Genomic DNA, 16724 nt, shown 5'->3' on the forward strand with positions numbered 1-16724 from the left:
ATTTTATTTAAAGCAGATCCATTACAGCCGTCAATCTTCCCCCGGTCCAGAGGAGAATGAAAAATATGTTCTGCCGCTTTAGCGCTGGAGGCTTAAAGCGTCTAAAAACTCTCCGTTTCCCGGTCCATTCACGCTTGTTGTATAGACACAGTGTTGTGATAATTGCGGCACACGGGGTTCTGAGTCTCATAGCACAAAAGTTTTATATTAGGAGGTTAAAACATATGTTAACACATCTCAGTCTGCTGCCCGCTGTGTGCACGTTAGACCTGAAAATGTGTCATCATCGCCAGACTGTCTCGGAGAAATTAAACTCATTTTCTTGGTTGGATTGTACAATTATAGGGAAACTCATTTCCAAGCATGGAAATGAATAGGACTGGATTGATCTGGCTGGCTGCTTTAGTGTAGAACATCAAGTTTTTGTACATATTAGCTGCTGGACTGGAGCGGCAGAGGTTTCTGCATTGCTGAGGTCCAAAATTGTAAGATAAAGGGATTTAAATGAGGCGTTTATTGTCATTATATGACCGAAATTATATATAACCGGCCAATGGATCAACCTGACTAGAGCAGAAACAATTAATTGATTCATCGATTATTAATCGATTACTAAGTTAATCGACAGCTATTTTGATAATTGATTCATCGGTTTGGAGCTTTTTTCATGATTAAACGAAGATTTCCAATTGTTTAAGCTTCTTAAATGTGAGTATTTTCTTCATTTCTTTGCTCTGCATAACAAAGAAATCATTGTAAGTTAATCATTTTGGTTTGTGGGCAAAACAAGACATTTGAGAACATCATCATCTCCAGGTTTGACGATCGCCGATCGAACCGAAATTTTTTTCAAGGTTTTCTGATATTTTATGGACCAAACAATTCATTGATTAATCAAGAAAATAATCGATAGATGAATTGATTATGAAAAAAAAACGTTAGTTGATTTTTCATAGTTGTTAATTGATTCACTGGACGAAACTCCAGGGAATCAAACCCAGCACCTTGTTGCTGCGAGGCAACAGTGCTAACCACTAAACCACCCTTTATACTGTACATCACTATACCAGTCATTTGTACCATGTGATGAAGTATCACAAGGAAGAGTTTTTGAACATAACTGCGTTGCTGTTTGGACACAAGGACAATGTTTGACATCTGTAACCCCTCCCATTCCCAGGTAAGGTACGGTGGCCTTCACATACCAAAAAGGATATTTTTCCTTCTCCGTTTGCGTATTAAACTTCTGCAAGCGACTGGCCTCCAGAAGATTTTCATTTTTAAAAAGATTTATATTTACAAAATCAAATACAGAGGGTATTATATTGGATATCTGCCAATAAACGTTCCTAAAAGCTCCACTCTTTCGAGGACCTTTACTACCTGATGTATTATTTTATCAAAACAGCATTTACATTCTATATTTATTGCCACGTCTTTTATTTTACCGAACAAATTTCTCTTTTTGTGTGTGTCTTTGTGTAGTTTTGGGTTCAAGCTGAATAATAAATAAACACCGGCAGAATAAGAACGGAGAGCTGTGAATAGGGGGATGATTGAATACCTTGTCACACTAAATTTGAACAGATAAAACTCTCTGTGTAGTTCTGTGTACTTTGCACTTGGGTGAGATTAAACAGACATTCATTTTTAAATAAAGCCTTTTGTACTCGCGTTGCCTTAGAACTACACGGTGCTGTAGGAACCCTGTGTGCAAAATAATCTGCAGCAAAACACAAGAACCAACATGGCAAAGCATCTCTCTGTCTAATTATGTTGGAAATCGTGTGTCCATGACCAATGAGGTCATTTGATTGACTGACTCGGAGATGTGGCATCCGTCTCTTCCTCTCCGCACGCTTGCCATCGCGTTGTCTCTGTCTAAATATTGTCCATTTGTCACATTCATGATCATTGGCGCAGCATCATCTCTCTGACTCGTAAACACTGTTAATATTTCGCCTAGTTCATACACTGCCACACATTGTTGTCGTACGACAACTAACCAGAGGTGATTAAAAGCGAATGCGCATCCAGGGTAAGCTTGAATTTAATAAACTGCGTCCAGCTTCGCTGTAAATAACGCTTCCAATAACATTTATTCAGGTTGGAGGATGTGTCAATATCATTCCGCGCAGTGAAGTCAATCCTGTTAAAGCAGGGGTTTGTATTTAATCAATTTTTATATCCGTGTCATCACTCAAATGCATCCCTCCCCTCAAAGACGGTGTCGCCCATACTGTACGGTCAAAGAGCTCGGCGCTGCCCTGCTATACAATCTGCTGTTGGAATGCATGAAGGCTCACCCACAGTTTCTTTTTTTAAATATGCTTTTCTTGGGTAGACTGCCCTCGAGGACATTATCCATAACTCACACGAGTGTGTCTTTTAAAAATGTTTAGCGGAAAACCGGTTGAATAAATGAATATGAATGACTGTTAAAAAATACCTTCCCACACCACTGAGACATTGTGTGAAGTATCACAGAGTGAGTGATTGTGTTGTGGGATGTTGCTTGAAAATTGTAGAATGACTTATTTAAGACGGGGATTGCTAACTCTGGGTCGGGGGTAGAGATCCTGCCTCAAGTGGAGGAGTTTAATGGCGCTTCTCCACTACACAGTTCCAGCACGACTCAGCTGGGTTTGTACCTGGTACTTTTTTTAGTACCTGCTCTGGCGAGGTTCCAAGCGAGCTGAGCCGATACTAAAACGCGACGTCAACAGAACTCAAGCCGAACAATGCCGAAATTATAGATCAGTTAAAAAGACTTAAAAATCCTGAAAATGTGCGTTTATCGCCAACATTTAGCAAGGAAATGTCTTAAATCTCAATATTTAACCCGGAGTCTGGTGTATTTAGCGACAGTGCTGCTGAAAGACGGCGATCGTGAGGTGAATCACAACCCGTTCAGTCATATTTCAGTCTGTGCTCCGGTCATACAGGAAGTACTGAACTAATCTGCTTATTCAACTGATTCTAATGATTCAGTTAGACTGAAAACAACTGCTTCACTCGTCAATTGTTTGCGTTTGTCACATATAAAACAACCTCACGCAGGCCCAGCATCGCCCCCTTGTGACGACGTCCCTGCCCCCTTTACTGAAGATCAATGATCACTTTACCCCAAGCCAAAGTATTCAACTGTATTAAGGTTGGATTTTTTTTTTATATTGTTTTAGAGTGGTGAGAGTGTAGGTTGTAGTGGTTTTGCTGGTCTACTAGTTTATGTGTTTTTGAAATGTTGCCTATAGGCCCTAATTGTTTCTTGGCACCGCCCCCTCTCTGCACTTCCTTTGCCCCCCCGCCCCGAGTCATGTACTGCTGGCTGCAGTTTCATGCAGTCGTGCTATGACAGCGTTGAGGAGGTACTTTAGCCATTGAAAACGATGCCAAAGTGGAGTAGAGTCGAGCCGTGCCAAGCTGAGTTATGCTGGAACTGAATAATGGAAAACCGCCATAAGTATATTGGGGTCTTTTTCACAAGAGATTAAAAAAATAGAACGGGAGATCGGCAGGCGGATTGGAGCAGCGCCTGTGGTGATGCATACACTCAGCCGGTCTCTTGTGGTGAAGCTCTCCATTTACCGGTATGGTCTACATCCCAACCCTCGCCTGTGGTCAGTAACTTTGAGTAATGATAAAAAAAGAGCGAGATCATGAATAAAGGCGGTAGTAATGAGTTTCCTCTGCATGGTTGACCCAGGCTCAGCCTTAGAGATAGGCCTCGCAGTGACACTTGCAGTATTTGGTGACAGAAGTTACACTCTGTCTCTGTCTTATATCCCTATAACGATAACAAAAGGTTTGTCCTGTCTCACACCAGTGTTGCACACTGGGTAACTGTATAGCTACAAGCCAAGACGCTGTGTCACAGGTGCTGTTGTTTTATTCATGTCCAGGTTGGAGAAGCATTGATGAGCAACATTTTATCACCTCCTTTCTTCTGACTATGCAAAAAAAAAACTTAATGTGTGTGTGTGTAGTAGTTTATACAGGACGCCTGCATTAATCCTACACCGCGCCAACATAAGTTGATTAAATGCAAATTTCGTAAACCATGGAAATTTTGAATATGGTAAAGCACATTTACCAGTGCCAGTGTGCACGAGCCTCTCTGTAAATAACGCTTCCTATAACATTTACTCCGTTTGGAGGACCATCCGTCTGGACGGTGAAATCAATCATGGTAATGGATGAGTTGTAATTAATCAATCTTACACAGTCAAATGCATCCTTCCACTTCCACATCTTTCTCTCTGTCTCTGTGTCTCTCTGTCACTCTCTCCACCCACTCAAAGTCTCTGGAGCCTGCACGGCCACAGCCTCACACACTTTGATGTACAGTTCTCGTAAGTCCACATGAGCTCGGGGGCTGCCTCGCCGTTTAATCTGCTGTCGGAATGCAGAGTGACTTTTTCTCCGCAGACTTTCTCAGGACACGCACTCTCTGTGGGTAGACTGTGCTTGGGGATATAATCCATAATTCACTTGATTGTTTCTTTTAAAACGGTCAAAGAAGACCGGAATTAAATAATCCTTAGGAAAACGGACGATGTTCACGTCTGCGTGTGATGACAACTGTGGTATACTATTGTATTTCAAGTACTATTGAATTGGTGCCTTATAAGATATGAATGCTCCTCGACTTTGTACAATACTTTGGATCAGCACAGAATAAGCTCGTTAAATTGTTTAAAATGATTGATAATATATGAGATAAAATATTAGACTTTCTTATCAAAAGAGCAAACAGAAGACTTTGAACAAGTTAATTTACCTCACTTCCTTTCTTTTCTCCTTGTGTGAACTCGCGTCATAATTGTTTCACTTGTTTTTGCGGCCATGGTTGAGAGAATGGTGGCAGATTGTGACTGTTTGGCACCCAGGAGGGCCACTGTACGCTCTTAACAGATCCTTGCTCACTAACTTAGCACTGTTACACCCACAGCTGTGGCAGCCAATGCTCATTAAGGGGCAGGGTATAAATAGGCAGACAGAGGGATGTGGGCTGCTTGTCACTTTCCGCCATACGAGGGAAACAGTAACTGTGGCTGTTTAAAGGTCCACTGAAGCCCATTTGGGAGCAGAAATCAAACAAACTTCCATTAAAATACTTTATGGAGTCTGACATCTTGTGTACTTGAAGGGGATAACATTCTTGACTTGAATGTACTCGTGAAGTGACAAACCGGTGTTGGCGATGGTAGATTTGAAGTGTTGATATTACACACTTTCAGTACTCTATATTGCAGCAGCACTGTTGAAAGCACAATTTTGAACTAGTACCGCAAACGGGTTCAAGCTCGAGGGCTTGCGAGTCTCTGTATGCCCACGTCGCAACGCGAGTCCTCTAGCTCATCTCCCGTTCATTCACCGCTTGCGGTACTAGTTATTTTCAGTTCTAGTTCTTTTCAACGACGTCCGTGCACGTTTGTTCTGTCTAGTGGTATTTGTATTTATTGTTGAAGCTATTGGGTCCAGTAATGCAGGTAAGCGGTAAGGGTGGGTAGCTCTTTTCTTTAAAGCTCTTTTTCTCATGTTTATTTTATAGGGAGTCAGGTCAGAAACCTGTATTTTATTTTCTTTACTTTTGATAGGGAAGTTAGGTTGGGTTATAGATTGTTTTGTTTGTTGTTTTGAGCCATGCTCACCCTGACGATAATTGCTACCATGGTCTTTTTGGAGTATTATAATAAATGATTGTTTGTGAGCTCCAGCCTTGTGGCCTTGGTCGTCCTTGGGAGTGGGGAAAGAGGGGAGCAACATTTCATCTTAGGCACGGTTCCCCTAGGCCGGTCGTAACAGGGCCAGACTTTCATCGATCCTAGCAGGTTTGGTGCAAATTGGACCAGGATTGGCAAAGTTGTAACAGTTTGTTTTTTTAGTATTTTTTGTTGTAGTAATGTACCATTTTCATCAACATAGTCGTCTTCAGCAACTACCCTTGCAAGGAGCAATATTGACCAAATTCACTGTACATGCACCTGGTTTCCTCTACTGCTTATGCTGAAAAGACAGAGAATGTAAGCCCTACCAATCCAGAGTTATAGGGTGCAGTCGCTTTTAGGCAGGTCCTGCTGAAAAGTGACTGCACCATATAACTCTTTATTGCAAGGAGTAATATTGACCAAATTCACTGTACATGCACCTGGTTTCCTCTACTGCTTATGCTGAAAAGACAGAGAATGTAACCCCTACCAATTTAGAGTTATAGGGTGCAGTCGCTTTTTGGCAGGTCCTGCCCGAAAAGTGACTGCACCCTTCAGCAAATTCACTGTACATGCACCTGGTTTCCTCTACTGCTCATGCTAAAGACAGAGTTTGTAACCCCTACCAATCCAGAGTTATAGGGAGCAGTCGATTTGCAATATGACCTTCCATTGCAAAGTTATAAGAGTTTTGTTCTCTTCTGCGAAAAACCGCAATTTCCGCCAACTTTGCCACCCCCGTTCTCGTACGCCATGTGAGATCGTGAAATCCAAGATGGCGGCCTTCCTGTAGGATTCACAGGAAAGTCGTCATCGACTTTTTTGACCTTCCCCACCAAATGAACGTGTGTACCAAGTTTCGTTCATGTATGTTAAACCCAACAGCAGATGACCTATTAGGAGTATTTTGCATCAGTTTTTAGCCCCGCTAAAGTTTTCAGCCCCGCCCACTTCTACGCACCGTGTGCTCAAACCCTAATAAATGTTTTTCTAGAGTTTTAAATGTTTCCGTTCCGCTCGGGCGGTTTTGACAGGTTCAGTGGTAGCACTGCTGGTCATGTTTAATTCATGGTCCTCGATTTCATCAAAGGGTGCAACACACAAGGCTCCGTGTTTTCTCCTGCGAGGTTCTGCATGTGTGAAATGTGTATATTGATCTTGAGATGTATTTGTTATTAGTGGCAATAGTATATGATTGGATCCTTGATTAAATCTGTGACAGCCTCACTGCAGCGCTGCATAATGAAATCTGATATCCTGGCTGACATAGGGCTCTAGGCAGGCGGGGAACATTACTGTGGCTGTGGAGAAAAGAAAAAAAAAAAAAGATGAATGTCTGGAGGTTTAGCATTTACCTTCACCTTCTTCTTTGTTCCCTCAAGTGTAAAAAAAAAAAAAAGGCCAACGGATATTAGATAGTGAAATGAGGAAGGCCAAGAGGTTGTCCAGGCAATAGATCTACACCTTTCTTTCATCAATGTTAATCAGATGGCTACTGATGTTTTCCCCTGCCCACAGGCTGTGAGTTGTATTCTAAATTGGAAATTCTTAAACTGTGCCCAAGGCTTGTCCACTCCTAGCCAAAGGTAATCGTATTCTTCCCAGCCTTTGTGTCCCTTCACACGGAATGAAAAACAACACGGTTGCCACAAGTGAATAATTGTTTATCAGTGGGTCAAAACAAGGTTCTAATTTACAGGGGTAGCAAGCGGGCAGGAGTGGGTGCCCCCCCAAACTCACTTCATCTATGTCCCTCGTACATCTTTTGAATTTAATTTTAAAAAGCAATGATAAGAATTAAGTGATATATGATGGTGAAATTGTTAACTGCAACTCATCCACTCATTCACTCCTTTTTTTAAACTGCGTCAGGAAACTATGATAGTCTTTGCATACTTGGAAGGATGTCGACGTCAACCAGTGTTCCCCTCAATAAGTAAAGTAGCTATTGGCTGTTGCTAGAAGTCGCTAAATGACGCCATTGTCTAATTTGCATCATTGGCCATGTGTGTGTAATTGAAATGGACGCTGTAGGAGAGAGGATTAACGTTGTGGAAGAGACAAATCATGAGGAAAAAAACACCCTCCTTCTGTATCTGGGCTTGGGACGGACAAAAGTGACCCAAAAGTCACACGTGGCAATATTATTAAGTACATTTTTTTGTTTTGAAGTGCAGGCAGCACCCACTTTTCATTTAGAATTAAAGCGATACGTCCCATTCTCCAATAACACCAGAAAAAGTCACTATACTTGTAGCTAGTCGCTTTTATGAAAACAAGTCGCTAGAAGGGTCTGAATACCCGCGAATATTGGCAGCACTGACGTCAACAAGCGTGTCAAATTATCCTCTGGCTGATTAGGATGTCCAAAAGGCAAAGTGCACGCTCTTATGGTTTGTCCATTCGGGCAACTGTAGAAACATGGCAGCCTGGAAGGCTAATTCTGCGGCTACAAAGAAAATGAGAAAAACTTTGTATTTTGAAGTGATGCAATCACTTCTTATAGGTATTATATATTCTTGCCTCCTGTGTTTTTATCCAACATAGATACGGAGTAAACAGATGCTTCTCACTGTGAAACAATCTTCAGCCTATAAACTAATTTATTCTGTAAACTTTTATGTAGGAAACAAACTTTTCAGTGCCGGCTTTTCGAGGGGCCCTCCCGTACTACCCACATTTCCCTCGCACTATGTTGTTCATGCTGATTACTATAAAAGAAAAAAACTCCTCTAGTGATTTATCTATAGCATATTGCTGTCCTGCTTTCCACTCTGCTTACTGCATATAGTATACAGTATATATGTGTAGGAGTAAGTTTCTGTACATGGCTTCATTTCTCCTGTGTTAATAAGTGGTAAGTAACACAGAACGGGCTGGTTAGTATTGCTCGCCTCCTCTTGCTTCAGCGTCTCTGTGACCCTGACAGATAATAAAGAGATGCATAGTAGGGGTTTTCTGCCAAGTACCATGAAAGCAATGTTCCAGTCATTCTGCTGCTTTCCCTTTCACCCTGCCTTTCATCTCCTCCTCACATCACATATCCTGTCAGGGTGCTACTTGCCAGGCTGTTAATCTAAAATTTGTAATCTCACTAAGTAACCCCCTGAATCTGGATTTTTGGTCCCTGACAAGCAAGGCAGTTAAAAACACATAAAAGTATATGTCTTTTGGGGACTATGTGACAAATTGTGAGGGCGCGCACCATATGTGCATAAACGCCTTGAGCTGTGGGTCCTTGGTTTGACTCCTGGATCATTTTATGATGTCAGTGCCTCACAGGGGTGGCAAAGGAAAGATCTCTGAGGATCATTGTTAATTGTTACTTAAGTTTGCTGACGGTCACATGATGTTAATGTCGTCAACCACCCATGTTTGCAGAGAGTTGCGTACACCGTGCGGCAGACATGGGTTGACGCCCCTGTAGATATGGCTACTGCAAGATCAGAAAGCATCAGGAAAAGTCAGGCGGTGTGAGTTTGGTGTGAGTCTTTACATGAAACCATTGGTGCTTTTCCAATATACAGTTCTAGCACAACTCAGCTCTACTCAATCAGGCACATCGTTTTCCTTCATAGTACATCCGTTATGGCACGGCTGCATGAAACTGCCGTGATGTCATTGTTATCGTGACACAAACTAGGGAAGAGCAAAGCAAATGATTTTGGTGAACTGAATCATTAGAATCAGTTCATTAAAAGGATTAGTCTGAAAGTCACTGAACCGAAATACGGCTGAACACCAACCTCCTCTGTTCAATGTTGAGACTTTAGACATTTCCTTGCTAAACGTTGGAGATTAACACATGTTTAACTGATCTACAGTTTGGCATTGTTCGATTTCATTCTTGTGTCGGACGTCGCGCTTATGTCTCTTCCAGTGACGACACTCTCTGACCAATCAGTGGCCGTCAGTCTGTCAACGTCACATTTTAGTATCGGCTCAGCTCGCTTGGAACCTCGCCACACTACTATCCCTAATGGAAAAGCGGAAAAAAAACCCCACGTAGAATCGAGCCGAGTCGACATAAGGATTTGTTATTGTAACAATAGCTGTCTTACCAAACTTTAACATGAGAAACAAATTGCTTTCCTTGAAGCTCAGGCACATCACACATCCATTAAGTGGAGACAGCTGGCTCCAACCTCTCTAAAGTAAGTGGATGCAGAGTCACTGGGCCAAGAGGTGCCTGCTCCAGTGTCTGGCCAGTATCATAACTTGTTCTGTCATCTTCATTGAGTGTCATTTGCTGAATACCAACTATAGAGCCTCAGTTGTCATGGGACTTTGTTTGCTTAAGCAGTCGTGTTGGCAGGAGAAGCTTCTAAAGAATGAACTGCACCAGTGCTGGTTTTCAAATTTTAAGAGTTTACTGTGCACTTTAAATCCACGGAGATCAAGCGGTGTATCACAGAACCTGACAGACTGAATATCTCTGATCCATACAACACCCCCCGGGTGTTTTGCACAAGTATGGAAAGAGCCGGAGCGAAGATTATTACAGGCCTGCGGCATTACAACATCTCCAACTTTGGGATATGTAAAATTATCAAGATGTATAAGATGGAGTCCAGATTGGCAGCTCCTTGGTCAATTAAAGGGGAAACGAAAGGGAAACAACTCCTCCTTACTTTGTGGACTAAAGGGTTTTATACAGTAGTGTGTCTCTCACTATAAGGCTTTACTTTTTTGTCCAACACACAAACTTGTCTATGGGTCCACATCGCTCCATCTTCTACACCCGCTTTGTGTATGTCCCCATGTTGGGACAGTGTTGTCTTCCTGTCCGTCCCCTGTGTATTGTGATACTGTTCTTTGTGTCCAATATCAGTCTCTGTACCCAATTAATAGACGGGTCTTCTCAAAGACATATGATTATGTTCTTGAAGATAAATAATTACCAGCCATCTGACCAGATGTCTCTCCTAAAGGCAATGAATGCTGGTTGCTTGGCAATAGGCCATAGAAGGTTGTTTTTCTTTCCTTTTATTCCCTTGGTGCACTGCAAGGAAAATGTGCATTGTTCATGACAACCTGTGGCCTAATCATCCGGAATGAACAGACATTTTTCTTTGTTCTATGTCTTATATTTAGCCATTATTCAGCTCAAAGAAAAACAAAATACAAAGGTTGTATTTCGGACAGTCCTACAACTGCAATGTGGCTACGGGAAATGGCTTTTTGCCTTGCTTTGGAGAAATTAACACACATGGTCAAAGCGGAAATCAGTAAATTCAAAGAAATATTGGACACCTTCATGCAATTTGTGGAAAGTGACAAAGTGGAAATAAATGAGTGAAACTGGATAAATTGATACCACCTCGTAAGATTAATATTAATTGTTGTAACTGATACCATTAATAAGAGAGTGTAATTCTATGTAGGCTATTTGATTTAATCGATGGACATTTTTATTTATTTATTTTATAAAACATTTTTTTTTGTATATTTATATCAAAATTTATTTTCATTTATTTTTATGATAATTTAATTAGTATTTTTGTCTCCCTTTGCTTACCCTGAGTGTTCGATTGTGGGTGGGGGTTCTTTGGGGGGGGTTTATATATTTCATGTACGCAAAACACCCAATAAATATATTGATTAAAAAAAACAAAAAAACATGTATTTTCAATGCTCAAGAAAAACTTTCTTTTTTTGAAAATGACTATTTCAGCAAGACATCGCCGTTTACAAATTGCAGGTGCAGAGTGCAGCAGGGTTTGTCGAGGAAAAACAAATTGGTTGATTCATTTTTTTGAAACCCATCATGAAAAGACACCTTGTTTATACTCTTGATGGACTTGAGAGTACTCGTGAACAAAATCTACATTAATTAGGTAAACATTTTTGCCCAGTCAGCCTCGGATTCACTCATTGGTTTGGGGAAAATGGGATTTCACATTGTTCACAATCTGAATCTGCAGTATATCTACTGTGACAAAGGGTCACGGATGTTTGCCAAGATCAAGAATGAATGAAGAATGTCTCCTGAGTGCATACTGTAGTAGTGATTGTCTTCATTGTAGAGCCGTACAGTTTGTGTATATGGTCTCCTGTGCCTAGTCATCATAACAATTGTGAATTAAGAAGCTTTTAAGGTGAATTATTGGATTTTCCTGCTCCAATAATTCCAGCATTAGTGACCATGATAACAAGTACTGACTTTACAATAAAATAAAACTAAACCATGTGCTAATGAACTACCCAGAACAATTCTAACTCAAGGGATTAGCTTTTGTAATTTGGGATTTCAGTCATAGAATTAATCCTTTTTTTTTAATTTATCGTGCCTGTTTATTTCAGGTTGTTTTTTCAAGATGCAAAATACTGTAAGACTTTGCTTTAAAGAGTCTTCAAATAGACTTCCTATAGACCCCACAAGTGTGCCCTAAATTTAATTAAACTCCGCTGTCGTTATGACCATCGTTCCCTGGTGATCAAGAGCCTGTCAGTAGCTCTGCCTGCAGACATTTCAGGTCCCTCTGCATAACAGTAATCGCTGCGTAAGCATGAAAAGAGCTGATAGGGATGGTTTTATATATCAGTGATAAAGCAAAGAAAAGAGGAGCTAAGGTACATCATAATAAGATGTCCTGCAACTGATCATCGGTCATCAGGCTGTGAAGAGCAACCAACCGGCCCTCCTCTTGATCACTGTACGACGATAAATAATTGTGGTTTTACACCTCATGTATATTGTTAAATTGGATCAATAGTTACTATTATATTGTATTATTATTATATTATATTTACTTAATATTTGTATAGTGCAATAGTGATCGTATTCCAGCCACTGCTTTGTTTGTATTTGTGTTCGGCATGTGGCGCGGACCTCCCCTGCGAGCAGGCACAGAGGCCTTTACCGTCGGCTTACAGGCTGCATCAATGTCTTCCGAATTGCCAAGCGGTGCAGAATGACACTAGTTTGTGGATAAGCAGGAAGTCAACGAGATAATGTCCGCTTCAGCTTCAGATGCATATAGCTGTTAAATGAGAGTATATGATTGCCTGCATTCATTGTCATAGTTTTACCGAGTGATCACCGTGTCAGCTGAGGATAAAACGATGTAGGCGTTTTATTTTCAGCCGCTTCAGAGAACCACATTGTAACCTTTAATGTAGTTATTATCAGCATTATTATAATAAACACAACACACATGAAGGTAACAATGACCCTGAGTCAGTCAGGAAGAAAAGTCTCACTTTACCGACAAGGGGCAGGCAGGGATAGGAGTCCAGACAATCAGGCAGAGTTCCAGGTAGAAAACCAAAAAAAACCAACCCAAAAATTCATCTTCTAAGTTCTACCGCTGTATCCTCCACATGAGGGTCACGCAGGTGCAAATCTCAGCTGACATGGCCACATATAGAGACATACAACCATCACACAGCTCTCACACATATGGTCAATATGAGTGTTCTATTTGCCTGATCCCCAAATTTGCATGTTTTTGGACTGTGGGAGGAAACCCACGCACACACTGGGAGAATAACTCCATATAGGAAGGCCCTTGTTCCAACCAGGTCACAAACCCAGGTCTTCGAGAGACTAATGAGCTGCAGGTGGTGAGAAGGGTGTGGAAGAGCAGGTGAAAGGTGAAAGGAGTCGGATCATTGTCTGACATGGAGGAGGAGGCAGGATCTGGAATGGCGGCACAATTAGTTATCAAGAAACAGCAGCTGTGTGGAATGACATATTAATGAGGTTTCACGACACCTCACACATCTAATAGGTTGTAGGGTTTTTATTTTTAAAGCCCCTGTGTGTGATGCGCAGGTGGAGATAAAACCTCTGGTGCTGCAGCAGCAAGTATAGTGCACACTTGGTGCCGGTCCCAGATAAATGGAGAGGGCTGTGTCAGAGGAGAGATATGAAAATTCTGCTGTGTGTGGCAGCCCCCTAATCAGGAGCAGCCGAAAATAAGAACACTTGATTGTATATATGACTCTGCATGGGTATGACGGCACATGGGTCAAGTGAACTGAAGTTGTTTCTCAGTTATTCAGGGTCACATGGAAGCATATCAGGTGATTGTGTCAGCCTTGCCATTTTGCAGGCTCAGACTGTGGAGAGCTCTGTGAGAACTGCACCTTTTAAGATCTGTTTTATTTCTGACCTTCAGTTTCAGGGGTGTAGGCTTGCGCACGAAAGCCATCTGTTGGCCACCTCGGTCTGAATTACTGCCTCGTGTTGCAACACCACCGCTGTCAGTCTGAGGTACTCGTTCTACTCCCCGAGCAAAGCATCTGGGAACATCAGTGTCTCCAGAGACCTGAGGAAGTGGAGAAGACTCGTGGGGGAGAATAGATCAGGCTTCTGTTGATTGGTAGTGAAATGGTTACCAGGTGGTGTTTCGGGACCTGCATCATAATACATTCCTGTGCCTGGGAGTAACTTCTTTCAAATATAAATGATGAAATCATCAACGGACTGGACCAGTTTTAACAGACTATTCACTGTAGAGAAATGCTGAATAGATTCCCGCCGGTATTTTTTTCTTTTCCTGCACAAAGAAATACCAGGCATAGCAAACCTCCCTCTGTCCATATTGAAAAAGGTGCAACACCTTCTTTGTGCAATGTTCTTGAATCTCACAGGAGAGATGAGCTTCTTGGCATGAGGATGAAGAGGAGAGTTCAAGTTCAAGTCAACAACTGGACTTCATTTTCTGGCAGAGCTGAACACCCATAATCATGCGTCATTGCAATGTGGAAAAGTGAGTTTTGGTTAGTATACTTTTGTCAAAGGGTCAATGAAATCACACCAATGCAATTTAGGAGCATAATAATGAAAAGAAAACAATCACCGAACACAAGAAGGTGCACTCTGTTCTCACTGGATCTTATTTAATGTCTCAGAATGAAAAATAAATGAATTATAGACATTCACAATACTCACAATTCATAGTAGGATCTTAAATACACTGAGTCTTATTGTCTCTGTTTGTATATACACTTTGCTCAAAAAGGGGGAGCTGACAATCTCTATTTATACAAATTGTGTTATTCTACGCCAACAAAATTATGTAACATCCGTTAATGGAAACCAAAGTCACTGGGGACAGAAAATCACACACAGACTGTGTTGAATAAGTGTTCCCTTGATTTTATGAGCAGTGCACTTTCGTCCTTCTAACATCAATACATGTGATTTGACCAAATCCGCTCCTTTTGGCACAATAAAGAAGGCAAAAAAAGAAGTACTTTGTCCTGTTCATGTATTACTGGCTGGTCCTTACCATTTTACCCTGAGTACTTATTCATGGCAACATAGTGTAGATGAACGTGCTCTACTCCAAGCTCTCAAACGTTTCATTTCCTAATTCAATTCCCCTGTTAATTCATCATTCATAGAAGCAGCAAAGTGCAAGTAAACAAGCTTCACATCATTTTTTTTTGGGTGCCTGAAAGGAGGAGACACAGTCCACTCAGATTTCTGAAGAAAGACAGAATAAGAAAGATAAGCCTCAACTCCGCCTTCAACTGTACGCCTTGTAAAAAAGAATGAAAAAAAACAACAAACTATTTTAATTAATGTCTGTGTTCATGAACATTTTTTTTTTACATAATACCATCATAGAAATAAATAGATTTCAGGACATAGCTTTTATCCAGCGGTATGAAGGATCGTAAAGTTCCATCTGTATTTACACAGCGTTGGAGACTAGGGGACAATGTGCAGGGACCTCTCACTCTCAGCATAGAAATGCAGAGTTGAATTGTTTGGGTCATTGCTTGTGGTTGCCTCAAAGAGAGCAGGGCACAATTTTGCATAAACATATTGACCAGGGAGCCGGCGGGCAGCCTTTTACAATCTACAAGCTCTGTGCTCGAGGCTGCTGTCCGGGGCACAAAGAGAATTATTGCAAATTCAGCCTGCAGGATCCATCATGTTGTGACTGACATCACCAAAACTGCTCTGGCCTTTTTTTTTTTCCTACAGTCATTGTAATATCAACAGGATTTGGGATTTGGCCACGCAGGGCAGCAGCCAGTGTATTACAGGCACTATCGGTGCTTGAGTGGTTAGTTTGCCACTTACTTTCCACTCGTTGGCGATGTGGAGGAATTCCTCTGCGCAGGTCTCAGCAATTAGTCGCACATCAGTCACAACCAAGTCATTGTCAATAAATTGTACCCAGGTAACTTTTATTTTAGCTATGGTTCCGTCGCTCAGCTTCTTAAAATTAAACCGTCTCTGTCTCGGCCTATCTGACTGACTGCAGGCAAGTGTCTGTTTGCGGCTTTCATGTCAGAGGTCAGCGCACACCAGAAGTAAAGAAAATTGCGTTAACTTTGACAGCCCTACTTTTAATCCAGTCTTTTCTTGTCTACCTTACAATCTGCTGCAGAACACAATGAAACACAACGTAATGAATAAACTTGTTGAATTCAAAGCAAAAATGAATAGAACTTGAACATGGATCTTTGATGACGAAAACATGGCGAGACGTGTGTGAGTTCACGTTGACGAGACGAAAACTGCTCAAACTGCTTCAAACTGCTTATTGTGCACTTAATTTGTCAATTAAAACCTACAAATCCCTTTTGTCCGTGTTTCATGACGGGTCAGGTGAGCCGCTCCCCGCCCTGGTTACACGACGTGGTTGGGACACACTGAGGACAGTCCGCTCTGAACGACAGTCGCGCCAGGGGCAGAGGTCCGCCGACAACCCCCAGTGAGGGGGGCAGCTAGCTGGCAGGCGGGAGAAGCCGCAGCGAGTACATATGTCCGCGGCCCTAGGAACCCACAAGGTCCGGGCGGGGGTTCGCTGTAAACCTAGTGTCATCACGGCGCACCACCAGTAGGGAAATTTAATTTTCACAACTTAGGCATCAATTTATTAAAAAAAAAAACGGTTGAAAAGTTGAAATATGGAGAAAAAAGGTTTCTGCCCAACAGCATCTCCAATATTTATTGAGCTAAATCAATTTGTTAAAAGACTATACTTCTTTTCTTTCTTTTGTTTTTAACTAAAACTGACTAAAACCGGACTAAAACTATCACATATA

This window comes from Solea solea, chromosome 19, assembly GCF_958295425.1.
Source record: "Solea solea chromosome 19, fSolSol10.1, whole genome shotgun sequence".
NCBI lineage: Eukaryota > Metazoa > Chordata > Actinopteri > Pleuronectiformes > Soleidae > Solea > Solea solea.